The 13,040-nt window shown below is 36.4% G+C and overlaps 1 pseudogene; it reads right to left on the bottom strand.

Annotated features, from left to right (window-relative positions):
- Nucleotides 1-1,326: 1,326 nt before the first annotated feature.
- Nucleotides 1,327-10,732, bottom strand: LOC103704267 (annotated as a pseudogene).
- Between the last annotated feature and the right edge of the window lie 2,308 nt (nt 10,733-13,040).

Genomic DNA, 13,040 nt, shown 5'->3' with positions numbered 1-13,040 from the left:
TTTCTGGTCAAACGAGTTTACCTCGAAGATCAACTATCTCTTTAGAGAAGGTAGAATAGATTTACCCCCACTTTATATCACATTGCATAATTACCTGCTCTCTAATTTTCTCCTCTTTAAACAGCATTTGTCAAATCCAACTGGCATTTGCAACCAAAACAAACTCAGAGTTTGTAGAAGGGAAAGGTATGGTAATCCCAAGATAAATAATGCTCCAATCCAAAATCAAACCCGTCAAAGAAGAAAGCATCTTGGTGGCAAAAAAGAGACGGAAATAAATGCTCAACGCCCAAAATAAGGAACCAAATTCATATAGGACGGATGCCAAAGGAAAAAACTTTTGGGCGGGCTTCTTATTTTGCTAAAAAAAAAAATTTAAATACACATAGCCCAAAATCATAGATTTCTTCTACTAATAGAGCTATTATTTTATGATTAAAAAAATAAAAAAATAATTATTTAACAAGTCAATACACATATATAGACAAATTGATATATAATTTTTAGAACATGGTGCTCCCCAATACACATTACACAGTCAGATTATATACACTTACTAAATTAGTTATCTAGCAATCCAATATACACTTTTAAGTAAATTAATACATAATTTTTAAAATAATATATTTATCAATATACACTATATAGCAATTTGTCGACTTTCTGATATATATTATAAGCTTATTTGACACTTCAATACATACTTTCAGATAAATTCATACATAATTTTCAGAACATATTTTCTAGCGATATATACTATGTAGCCAAATGATATATACTAAGTAATTAATTATTTTGTATTTAATTTTTTTAAAGTTAAGAGATTGGCGAAAACAGGGTCTGAGAGGTCATTAGACATTCTAGTGGGTGGGCCTGCCGAGGATTCAGTTTGGTCTACCCTTCTGTTTGTACCTTGGGAACGGACACAGAAACAAAGACGTCTACCAAACTCGCTCTCTCAAATAAAAATGGAAGAAAAGTATTTTTAATATCTATTCAATCTTTTTTTCCGATAAGGACAGGATTCCGAGCTTGCAGTCCCCAGGAGCATGCGTGTCCAAATACTAGTTCGCGTCGCGTCGCTTTTTAGAACCTTGCACGCGGACTCCAATTGAAACACAGGGGCCGTTGATTTAGAACAGTCGCGGAAGAATCAACTACATTGAAGGTTACCTGACAAAAATTAATAGCTTTTTCTGTGTCCTTTCTGCAGCCGTCTAGATCAAAATTATGGAGAACTCCAAGTTATTAGCATGAAAAGAAATGCATACTCCAAAAACAAAAAAAGAGGAAGCAAACTACCCCTTATTTTGCCTCCGTATCTTCTCAGTAGAGGACCCGGCGGCAGAGGGGGGTGCTGAAAAGAAAAACAAAAATTAGAACACAAACAACAAGAAGGTGCAGGATCAGCACTTGTTTACATTCGTCAGAAGCAAATCCGTCTGACATCCAGTCCAAGAATTCAAACAGGGCAATCTTCTTCCAGGAGGAAAAGAAAATAAAATAACTTTGCTTGCCAAAAAAGGTCAAATAATTTTGGCTTATGATATATTCCTTTCTTAGTATCCTTCTTAATTCTATAAGGAATAATAAAGAAACAACTCAAATCACAGTCTAATTCATAATTTGCCATCATATGCATATACAGTAATTTAGATTTTTTTCTCTCGATTGTATGAGAAGAAAACCTCCCATATGTCTCCAAGAAGGTATTGTTTATTTCCATCTATTCCGATAAGCCACTACCGAATTGTTTCAATTAGAACAGCAATTACTACTTAGAGGTATATTTTGTGCAACATCCCTTCTTATCTGATAGAAAAAGATCCCATGATCCTGATCCAGGTGATTTAGAAATGTAGCTCTTCTTAGCCAGACCTTCGGCATATCTTCCTAACAATAAGCCTTACATTTGAAACATACCAAGCTATTTGAGATCTCCATCTTCTTCTCCTCTACAACTACAAGTAAGCTTAATTCAGATTCTTGATACTAAAACTCAAGGATTGCCACACACATCATCCCAACATCCTCTTTTTGTGCTTATGGGCTCATCTCATGCATATAGAAAAGCTGGCATGGCCAAGGATGCAAATGTTGAAATAACTTTACAAATGTTTTTCTTATATCCTTAGTTAATTGGAAAGTTTGAATGAGAAACATACATATTGAAAGACCTTGATAAACAATATCTTCTGATTGTTTATTTCTTTAAGCAAATACTATTAAAGGAATAGATTAATATATGATTTAGTTGAGGTAATAATTTGTTCATTGTATCCATGTATCTCCTTTTTCCCTCTTGCTAAGTTGGGAAATTGGACATGCGTCCAAATCGATTCTCATATCCTCTTCCATGCAACACTAGATTTAAGTACCGGTGTGTTCCAACTATACCCTAGTGTACCAATGAGGTACTAGAACTAGTATTCCCCCTACACCAATACTATACCAACACATGATATTTCACTTCTATGTTGTTGTGCTGACATCAAGAAGCCTGCCAGTGGCAAGGTACCATAATGGCTACTAGTGTCAATAATTCAACCCTTAGGAGAATCACATGAAGAGGTATGATAGAATTAGCTTCACAAGTTATAACAAAATAGATAATCAGGAGAAACACAAGACAAAAAATTTCAGCTATGGCAACACCACAATACCACAAAAAAACAATTTCACAACAAGATCAAAATTGCTCTCCCTAGTTCAGAATTTTATGGTTTTGTGTTGAATCCACAAAGTTCACATACATTGAAACAAGATGTCATCTTGATATGTAGGAACCCATGATTAACCTGACTTAAACAAGTTTAGGTTGGCCATAAACAGGTTTAGGTTATAAATAGGTTGACCCATCTAAATCTGTTCACTAAATGGGTTGGCTTCAAGTTGAAGGAATTGACCTAGGAGGGCCAATTTATTAAATGATTTGGTTGGACCAGACCATGATCCATACCCATATGGTCCAAAGTCCACCAAAACCCTAGCCCTCTTTCTCTTCCTCTTATGAACCCCTCTTTTTTCCAGCCACCTCTCTCAGGGCCCATCACTTGCATCATGGTTGTCATCCCCGTCAATCTCCTTCGCTGACCCTAGTAATGCCTCCCTTTCCTCCACTCTCTGTTCCACTATCCTTTCTCGATGGATACCACCCTCAATGGCTCTTATTATGGCTGAGGGGGCGGAGGTGGAGGTTTGGAGGCAAGGGTAGAGGGAGTAAAAGGGATTGGTGAGATGAGGATACAATGATGAGAGGAAGATGCAGAGATCATAGTGATGAGAGGTGTTGGAGATCATGACAACCATCAGCCTTAGCAAAGGAGCACATAAGTGATGACAAGAGGTGGGGTGGAGGCAACCAACGATGTAGGTAGATTACATAGGTAGAGGGGATTGGATCTAGCAACAATGGTGCGAGTGGGATGGGGGAAGAGACTGGGAATGAAGAGAGGAAGTTGAAGTGGAATGTTTCCCTTTTGCATTCATTTTTCGTTTACTTTTTATGTTATTTCTCAACTGGATGAACCCAAATCGGCCCAACCTAACTTGTATGATAAATAGATTAAACAGGTCAGGTCATGTAGATTGTTTAGAAGTGGGTCATGTTTGGGTTTGCATTTCAACTTGTTTATTAAATGGGTCAAGTCCAAGTTGACAGTTTTTTTATCTCGGCCCGCATTTGACACAACCCATATCTGACCATCCAACTGAATTGCCACCCTAATTACAACACTTTGGATGCGATGATAAGTAGGCAACAAAGAGAGAGAACAACTAATGGATTATAGATTTATCATATAAGAATTTAAGTATCAATGCTATGGTTTTATCACATAAGGATTTAAGTACCAATGCATACCAGTTCTACCTATACCAGATCATTCCAGTGAGGTACTATTATCAGGACATCCCGATACCCGTACAGTATTGACACATGGTCTTTCACCTTAACTTTGTTGTGCTGACACCAAAAGGCATGCCAGCATCAAAATTTTATCATACTAGTTTGCTGTCACAACTTGCAAAGTTCGACTTCAAATTTCATTTGGGAGAATTCTCGTTTGAGATTTCTTCCATCAATCAAGAGATAAATGATCAAATAATTAAGAGCAAAAGAACTAATTCAATCAAGGCACAACAACAAACTACTTACCTATTTCCAAGGTATGTTACACTTCCCACAGTTGATACAACAACAGCTGGTCCTGTGCAAAAAACTTCATTAGCATCAAGCAATTCTTCTATTGATACAAGGCGCTCCTCGACTTGCAATGTTATAAGCTTATTATCAAGAAGAGGTAGAAATATTAAAGGATAAAATTTTTATTCAAGGTTAGTCTTAAGCAATAACATATTTGAGAGCACCAGGGAAACAAGTAGCTTTAGGATCCACAACAATCTAGAGGTAAAGCAAATGGCAGGAAAGAATGCTTAAACATATAGTAGCGTGACAAATACGAAAATGTCAGACTGAGCACTGGAAATATAAAAGCGAAAGCTACGAAACAAAGCCCTACATAGCTTTGTAGGTATAAGAACCATTTAATCAAGAGAAATGGTGTGCTAAGAATATCTTCAACATAGACATATTTATTACCATTTTTAAGTGAATACCTGATAGCTAGGCCTCTAGCAACTTCGATTATACTTTTCCTTGTAATGCCAGGCAATATTGTTCCTTTTGTGGCTGGGGTTGATATAATTTTATCCTAGAACAAAGACATATCCATTGCAATTCAAAGACTAGAATCAATTAACAGATAAATCAATATATAGACTGCTTGGCTGAACTTGAGAAGAGTCAAACTCCAAAAGAATGCATAAAGAGATACAGCGCTTGGCTGCAACACAATCAAGGTATGACCATCAGGTTACAAGAAAAGAAGGTGCTCCTGTAGAAAATACAATGAATTTAAATATAAAAAACAAAGAAACAAAATTTAAAAGGTATCCAATGATCAAGTGCTCAAAAAAGGGAGGAAAAAAGATCAAATCATTGCATGTTATCTAGAATCATACCTAAGACTTGTCCCATGTCAGATAGGTCAAAACTAGCCATACTATTCAGATAGCCAGCAAATTTATCTGTGCAAGCAGTCAGAATCTTTGATCCATTTTTTCTCCATATGCCTAATTCAATTTAGGAGTCTTGTTCTTGAGCAGGTGGTATATCCACTTTCTTGACATACCGCATTCAACGCAGCACTCGTATATTCAGGCAGGTGAAAACTGACTTGAGAACAAAGTGTACACATCCTGGGTGAATCCTATGCTGACTACTTGGGCTGGATGACTACTCATAGCTCATCATAGACAATAGATACAGAAACAGCAGATCGAACATCCTAACTAATTCTTCCATGTCTCTTTCCCAATGTTAGTCCAGTGACAATAAAAGAACAGGGAAAGGAGTCTCTTGAGGCAGTTATATTCCAACCATATTAATGGACTACGAGATTGATAACCATTACAACATTAATCCCATCTTCAGGAAGAACCAAATAAGATATGGAAGCTAGATCAGCATCCATACGTTATCCAGGCAACACACATGCTGCCATGTGACAAAACTCGAATGTTCAGCGTACAAGGCATGTGCCATCGCCACCTGCCTTTACGTGTCTAAACATGTAAACAATAGAAACCTACAAACCCATATAGAGATAAAGGTTGTACATGCTATCAATTACTTTATAGTTCACCTATGATTGATACACTGGTTAGCAGAAACCAAATGGATTGGTTCCTTTGACATTCTTCATAGGATGTCCAGGTGCTGATGTATAGTTATTTTATAGTTGACTCAAAACATCACCAGCTGCGACATCTCAAGTATTTTGGTGCCATATCCTTTCCAGAAACAAGCAAATGAAAATCATAGATATCCATACCTTCATAACAAAAATATTACAAGATGAAACTTCCTCCAGGTACTTCTTGCGAACAGAGTCAAGATACAAAACATCAGAATAGCCTTTCTCCTTAGCTATTTTCTGTGCCTTCAACACCTAGATATTAATAAATTGATGAACGTAAAAACTAAGCATACATGTGAAAAATTATTAATCATGGCTTTCAAAAGAATGAAAATCGGGAGTAACTGTATTTAATTGATTCAGCATCAACAAGAAATGAAGAATTAAATCTCAATAGGAGCAAAAGAATAAAGAAGTATATGATTAAACTGACAACGAACATGCCCAAGAGATAAGAACAAGGCTCAATATGCTAAAAAAAGCTACAGGGAGAAATTTATTGCCTTGGGAGTGTTATTGCCATTATTTTTGCAAAGAATTTTTCTTGCGCTCCCTCCCAACATATTTCTTGCATAAAATAATAAAAGCAACCAGAAAAGCAATAAACTTTCTGCGCTATGCCCCACCCTCCCCTTCCATAGAAATGCATGATTGTTGATACTTGTTACATTGTCAAGGGAAAATACTTTTTAATAGTAATTACATATTCAGAATGAAGATATAGCAGTAATAGTATGCAAGAACTATTTTTTTATCCATAATGTCATCTTAAATTTGCGCATCACATTGATCCTAAATATAAGTCAAGAAAGAGACTTTGTTAATCTACAGCATGTCAAAGAAGTTATCCAAAATGGAAACTCAACTCCTGAACTTACCTACTGTCACTAAAAATGACCTCAATTAATTACTGATTCCTTTGATTCCAAATGTAAGCAAACAAGATAAGATAATATCCATAAACAATCAAAGCACACCCTACCCCTGATATGGACTAAATTCCTGTGCAAAATAATTCAATTAAGTGGAAGTATTCTGCTTTCCATGTTACACTTGTCCATCTTTGTAACTTGTATAAGCTCTCTACATAAACCTATAAGATTTGGGAGGGGGAACTGGACTTAAATTTTTTAAAATAATTTGATTCACAAAAATAATTCTTACAATGGCCAGAAGATGCAATGATCACATACACCTATAAAATCTTGTTAACTCTCTCCACAGTGCTCTATGTTTCCTATAGGACCTGTACCTTAGAACCCATCCAAGTTACTAATGTCATACCACACTAGCAATTGTACATCTAATGGTGCTATTTGGTCCTTACATTTTCTCTAAAATGAAATTAAGTGTCCCAAATCATACTAATTAAAGTATCAAAGTTGAACTTTTTCTTTCATATTCTCTGTTCTGTCCATTGGCTTACATATTTCCAGAAATGCCAAGAACATAGTTATAAACCACCTTCACACTACTTAAATTTAATTTATTAACAGTGTCTATACAACATCTTTATTTTATAGATTAAGTATACATCCATTATATGAGGTTTTATATATCTTATGTGATACTTCTCTTGGTTTCCAAACACTTGAATATGCATGCATCCATTCAAATACACATCAAATGTTCCACAACAATGCCAATACCAATATCTATGCCATTGCCTATATTTGCAGATTGAAGTATCTGACATCCGTTAAACATGTGCTCCAATATCCATCCTATATCCAAGAAACACACAAAGCAACAAAGTGAAACATGCATTTATATTGCATTAAAAAGAAAAAGAATACACGAACAAACGCACTATGATCATAGCATTCTATACAAGTTTACTTGCAATGAGAAATGAAAGACATGAAGCATAAAAGGATTGAAGATATGAAAGAAGGATAGGAACCAATTACAGTTGATAATTATTATATTAAACAGACTTGTGTAACAAGGCTCAGTTACCGTAGCATAATTCCCAATAGTCTTTACACCTCCAGTTCCACCAGGGGTCGCATGATGAAAACCATTTTTGACTATCAAGTTTATTGGTGTTAAACCTTCCTGAAAATGGTTGTTAAAAATGTAATTAACAAAGCACTTGCTGCCAATTAATATCAGAAATGTCTAGGGGCTATTCATCGATCAAAACAGAATTCAGACAGAAGCAAATATATTTTTTGATGAAGAACAACTATATCATATAAGAAATCAATGAAGAACCACAGAAAACAAGATAATAAGTATGCAATACCAGAAAAAATTGAGGCACCATAATGCGAAAGTACATTTTGGTGATACAAGATAGGGTTTTTTATGGAGAAAGCAAAGAAAATAAGTACTTTAACCAACCTTAAAGTAATTTCCAACAGGTGAAACAAAAATAAGAAATGTGTATTCAGGAGCAGGAGCAACACCAAGAACAGCCCCAATTCCCATCAGTGGAGTCTGATGTACAAGGAACCCTTCCCTGTAGGTGGTACCTGCATCAAAGGACTCAAACTGATTATGACAAATTAGGATTTCAAAACATGAACATATCCATGAATTGTAATATCGACATTACACAGTATCCAGCGCTTATTTGCTAAAACAGTTATCTTTACAGCATCCATAAATTGCTCGACAGTTCATGCAGGCAGGCACATGCACTCTGCACCCATCCTCATCCATAAGGCATTTTCCTTTGGGCGAAGTAGTAGAATTGATCCATCTTCTTTTCTACAAGTTTTTAAACCTCCAAATAAACCCTAAAAAATGATGTTTGATATTCTTTTAGATATAAGAACTGCAGAGAGTTGATCTCCGAAGGTATTGCTGTCACATACCATACCATAAAAGAGTTTCAGATAATACAAATTCAACGAATGTCATTATCTATGGAATATGAGGTAGTCTTTATATATATGGCCTTAAATGCTAGCTTTCACTAGAACTCAGACTATTAGAACTCAAAGGGAAGGAAACTAGTGAGATGGCAAAACACAAGATCAGTTCCTTTGCATGGACTATAAATCTTGAAACACAGAGTAGGAAATCCATGGTCACTAGCAATCACATTTAATCAGAGCTCTGGAAAAAGGCACATACATGAAGTTTCTTCCAAATATTTACTACCATCTCAATGGTACTAAAAAAGAAATGTGGTGGCAATTTGGATGAAAAAATCTAAAAATGCTTAGACAAGCAAGCATGATTCCACAAAGTGCCACTAGAGCTATTCAAGATAAATATATAAAAACAATAAGTCCTTCAGCCACACTAACCTATCCATAATTTAAGACTCCAGAAGCTGAGTTCAATTCAATGGGGCCAAAACGCTGCAATTCACCTTTTGCAAATGTTCCATCTTCAGAAGATTAATTTCATGATATACATGTAATCAGTTGGCACCAGTCCAAATCCAATATTCTCCCAGTTTAAATCAATTATATCAGAAGCTTCCCTGATGAGATGCATTAATTATCACAAACATTTGAGACAAAGCAAAAGGATATATTAGAGACAACGGAAAGAATAATAATATAAACCAATTAGTCAATTCGAATATTCCTTCTTTATATGGAAAAAATGTGCTTCTCAAATAACAATACCAAGTTGAAACGGAAAATGCAGCTCTCACAAACCATTCATAGATCATCTCACCATATGCTCACATCACCAAAGCAGACAATTTCACAGCCCACAATTAGAAAATCAAATAGGAGTTTCCCATTAACCAAAGAAATCCATCTCCTTGACAAAAAGAGGAGAAAAGAGCAGCATATACATGCATGCACATATATCCGCACACATATCACAGATAGATTGCATGCAATAGTGCTATATTACACGAGAGTAACAATGCTTGAGTACATACTTGCAAGTACTTGCTCCCATTGCTTCACATTTTGTCATGTTAGAACTCACTAGGCAAAGTGACGGCATGGAATGAAGCTGGTTTTGAATCTGAAGCGATGAGAAAGAAATAATATTCAAACTTCTCTGTACTATGCCATAAATGTTTAACATCTAAAAGTTAATACAATTCAACATTGAGAAATTAGTCAATAACTGTAAGCTTATGCTGCATCCTTAAACAAAAACTATGGTGGTATGGCAAAAACATTTCTCGATAGCATTATAGGCAAGGTTGGTGTAAAAAGAGATTATGAATCGGTAGAACTTCTTTGTTCAATAAACTTCTAGTGGAATAGCTCAATATTCTGGAAATTCTATAGCCAATGCGATTGTAAAAGACAATGTGGAACGTCGATTCAGTATCAAAGCTCATATAAGTTGGAAATAGATGAGGGCACACCTAAAAGTAACTGAAACAATGCATGGGAAACTTGATAAAAATAAAGGCTTGCAACTAAACAAGTATACAAACCGGACCAATGTTAAGCAAAATATTCTCAAGTAGGTCACTATATATGTTATACAACAGATAAAGCATTAAAAGAAATAATTGTTGATTCAGCAAGTATAGCTCATTGGTGACTTGGGAGTTGAGGAAATAATAACAATTCACTTCCAGATAACTGCAGTAACAAGATCTAGAAGAAGAGATACAGTCATGTTCCTTCCTCAGCATTCAGCAAGTCCAAAATAGAACCACATAGCAGCATGACTTTTTCTTTCAATCTAAGAGTGTCTTTAGATGATTATCACGAGTTATAACAGTCGCGAGTACTACAAGGCATACCCGATGCCACCAACACTATCACTCAATATACTAGATTTTCTTCAAAGATGCTTCCTTTGACATAGAAAATCGAGCGATTTCACGCAAGAAGATGATTCAGAATCGAGTCTTTCACGAACCACAATGCAAAACCGAACATATCGCATCAGAGAAGAAAAAACTATTCAATCAAGAAACAAAGATAGAGGGAGCAAAGGGGACCTTGAACGAAGAGGAGGAGGAGGGGAAGTGGAACCTTCGATGGTGGGCGGCGAGGGAAGCGGCGGGGAGAGGGGAGGAGAGTAGTGCGCCGTGGTCAGCGCGGAGGCAAGGGAGTGGAAGGCCCTACACCATGGCTTCTTCGCTCGCTCTCGCCCTTCGATTTCGGCGGGGGTTTGAGAGCGCGAGAGGGAATTTCGGGGAAGAACGGCCTCGGACCGTGCTTTCGTTCGGGGTTCGGATGCATCTTTCGCGACGCCAACCGTCGATCGTAGCTTGCATAGATTTCAAAGGATTCCAATTTTAGATTGCGCAATCCAACGTTGACGTCATGAGGGTGAATATTTTTTCGCGCCAAAGGTACAACGATAAGAGCCCTCACCCGGCACAACATTACTCTGTCTTTGCAAGCTACGATCTGGAAGAGATGCAGCAACCATTTTTGAAGATATCTACTAGATTTGTCTTGATCATGTAGTGCAATATATTTTTATATAGTTTTTTCATGTTTCCATATCCTTGCATCTATGATTCTATTCATTGCAGTTCATTACCTCATGTTTAATGTCGAGACCTGTGGGTTTAATCGGACTTTCCATAATGGGCTGATGCTATATTATAATCACCACTTGTTTCGATAGCGTGAGATACATTTATTTATAATTTTATATTTTTTTACAATGTTAGGATCCAATTGATGCCTTCAATTGATTTTTATTTTTATTATTTTTATTTTTGTTGCTGTTGTATCCAGTTAAGAAGAAGGGAAGCCCTGGTTTTCGTGATACTTGGCTTGCAGGCTACTAAACTTATTCTTTGGTGACAATCCCTCTGACAAAGCAGATCAATTCATAAAACCGTCCTAACAGCTTGACTTGAAGCAGTGCAATGTCATACATGGTTCACGAAATATGGGACATTTCCAACCCAGAACTTTGCGACTATTTAATCTTGTGTATTGTCCCCAAAGCCAATCTCAAATCCACAAAATTCTTTTGAGCAAATCTCAATCCACGAAGTTTTAACCCTACCACAATATGGAAAATGAACTTAAAAAGCGCATATTTCCATGAACTTTGTACTCAAAATACATTTATTACTAGATGAAGTCATACGATATATATATATATATATATATATATATATATATATATATATATATATATATATATATATATATATATATATATATCAAGAGATGTGTAGAACACATGGAAATTGCACATTATGCTTGCTGTCAGTGATGAGTCGTCGCATCATTGTCTCTTCAACTCGGAAATATATGCTTAGGAGATCCATAAATCAGAACTCCCGTCTTTCTTCTTGCGCAATATTCTTTGGAAGAGCAGAGGAACCTCAAGAGGCCATATCACAGGTAGAAGAGAACCCAGACTCTCTGACCATTGAGGAAGGTCTTTCTACAAGGAAGGGGAGTGACCTTATTAGATCGATTTGAGGTTGTTCCTTTTTTTGATGGTATATGATATTATCCTAAAATGAAATGATGATGTTCCTTATTTATTTGATGTAATTAACTTGCAGCTCGTTGGCTTTAGCTGAAAAAAGAGTTCGTGGTCTCTTCAAAACCAAGGTGCATGGGTAATTCAATAGGACAAGATTTTATCCAACAGTGTTTTTCTTCTTTTTTTGGTGAGAGGTTAAGGGTTTGTGACCTAAGATTAACTACTGTTTTCTCACAAAGATCCCAAGTATTCTTATGAATTCGGTGACAGTGTACAACAAAGAGAAGGAGCTTGAAATCTGGCACCATCATATATCAAATCTGTGCCCATGCACACTTCTCACTTGGGGAGCACATGAAATGATTTTGGGCTCCAATTGGAGGCATATATTTGGGCCGGCTCTGGTGTTTCTTGTACATACAAAGACCTGGGCCTGGCAATTTTGCCACCTGATCTGATCTCTGACAACAATTATTTTTTTTAAGCTAGGGGTGACCACCCTAAGGATTGCCACAAAAAAGAAAGCAACATTAGCTCTCAACAACAGGGACTTTGACAGTGAGGTAGGCTTGTCAACCAGATGTCTTGGATGTGAATCTTGGGTGGTGCTTCCTCAGATATTGGGATCTCGATTAATGTAGTCTGAACTGGTCTCCCTCTGAATCCCTCAAACGCAAATAATAGGGACTGGACAAGGCCCATGATCCTACTCAACCAGAATTATTAGCATTCTCTGCTACACTCGAGTTGTTCCTAATTCACTGTGAGGTGGTTTTAGAGAATTTTCGAATGCATTTATGATTTAGCTGGAACTATGTATGTAGTTTATAATCTGATGAAGGCATGTAATAGAAGCACATTTAGGCATATAACATAAATAAAACCGTAAACCATGTACGTAGTACAATGAGGCTTTAAGTGGCCACTGTTGGACAAACT

This window comes from Phoenix dactylifera, chromosome 15 (genome assembly GCF_009389715.1).
Source record: "Phoenix dactylifera cultivar Barhee BC4 chromosome 15, palm_55x_up_171113_PBpolish2nd_filt_p, whole genome shotgun sequence".
Lineage (NCBI taxonomy): Eukaryota > Viridiplantae > Streptophyta > Magnoliopsida > Arecales > Arecaceae > Phoenix > Phoenix dactylifera.
This window is presented reverse-complemented; position numbering and strand designations above follow the sequence as displayed.